Source organism: Orycteropus afer, unplaced genomic scaffold (genome assembly GCF_000298275.1).
Source record: "Orycteropus afer afer isolate SDZICR_OR568_19922 unplaced genomic scaffold, OryAfe1.0 scaffold00354, whole genome shotgun sequence".
NCBI lineage: Eukaryota > Metazoa > Chordata > Mammalia > Tubulidentata > Orycteropodidae > Orycteropus > Orycteropus afer.
Genome location: NW_006921941.1, coordinates 3,582,765 through 3,584,565, shown reverse-complemented (window position 1 = coordinate 3,584,565; position 1,801 = coordinate 3,582,765).

The window sequence follows — 1,801 nt, the reverse complement described above, 5'->3', positions numbered from 1 at the left end:
GCCCAGCCACTCAACCAGACCCAGCCAGGTTGACACACAAATATAACTACCACAAAGCAGCATTATGATAAATGCAGAAAAGATTGAAATTGTCAAAGACTTCACATGGCTTGATTTTACAATTGACGCCAATGGAAGCAGCAGTCAGGACATCAGATGATGTATGACACGGGGCAAATAAGCTGTAAAGGACCTCTTTCAAGTGCTGAAGAGTAAAGATGTCTCCTTAAGGACTAAGGTATGCCTGACACAAGCCATGGTATTTTCAGTCACCTCATATGCATGTGAGAGCTGGACAATGAATAAGGAAGACCAAAGAAGAATTGAAGCTTTTGAGCTGTGGTGTTGGCGAAGAATGCTGAAAGTACCATGGACTATAAAAGAACTAACAGGTCTGTCCTGGAGGAAGTGCAGCTGGAATGCTCCTTGGAGGCAAGAATGGCCAGACTTCGTCTCTCATACTTTGGTCATGTTGTCAGAAAGGACCATTCCCTGGAGAAGGATGTCATGCTTGGTAAGGTGGAAGGCCAACGAAAGAGGGGAAGGCCCTCAATGAGATGGTTTGACACAGTGGTAAGTGGCTATGGGCTCAAGTATAGCAAGAATCATGGAGCTGGCTTAGGACTGAGTGGTATTTCATTCTGCTTTGCATAAGGTCACTATGAGTCAGAGATGACTCAACAGCACTTAACAACAATATAGTTTATTTATCCATCCCTTCATGGGCACTCTGGTTGTTTCCATCTCTTTGCTATTGTGAAGTGCTGTGATGAACATGAATGTGTATATGTTCCAGCTCTCACTTCTTTAGGATCTACATCTAATGGTGAGATTACTAGATCAACTGGTATTTCTATTTCCAACTTTTTAAGGAAGAGCCATACCATTTTCCACAGTGATTGCACCATTTTACAGTCCCACCAGCAGTGTATAATAGCTACTATTATTCATCAGCATTTGTTGTTTTCTGCCTTGTTGAACTTTGCTATTATTGCTGGGTTGAGATGGTGTTCTGGTTACTTAGTGCCACTCTGACAAGAATATACCACAAATGGGATGGCTTTAACAAACAGTAGTTTATTCTTACAATTTGGAGGCTTTAAGTCTGAGTTCAAAGTGCCAGGCTCTAGGGGCTGGGTGAAAGCTCCTCAACCTTGAGCTTCAACTCTGCCTCCTGCTCCTGGCCCACTGAAGCTGGATGCTTTTCTTCACTCAGCTGCTAGCTGCTACTGCTGACAAGCCCAATGTTGACAAGTAGAAAGGCACAGTCCCGATGTTGCCAAACCACAAAGCAGGCCATTCACTCAAGTCCATTGAAAGTCCCAAGGTCAGCAGAGCATGACAGGCTGCTGAATAAGAACTTGGCTACATGTAGGGTTCAAGCATGCCATAAGCTAGAGACCATTCCCCCATGTCTTCTCCTTATATACAGGAAACAGACCACATCCCAAAGGCAACTACTCAGCTGCCCACAGTAGATTCCACCATAGAGTTGATTATCAGTCTCATCATAGGGAATACTACTACATCAAGCTGCCCAGCCACTCAAGTAGGCCCAACCAAGTTGACATACAATCTTTACTACCACAGATGGTATCTCATTTTTATTTTGATTTGCATCTCTCTAGTGGGTAATGAAAGAATTCACGTTGCTTGGTTCTACAATCGATGCCAACGGAAGCAGCAGTCAGGACATTAGACGACGTGTAGCATTAGGAAAGTCAACTGTGAAGGAACTGTTTCAAGTGCTGAGGAGCAAGGATATCTCCTTGAGGACTAAGGTGCACCTGACACAAGCCAT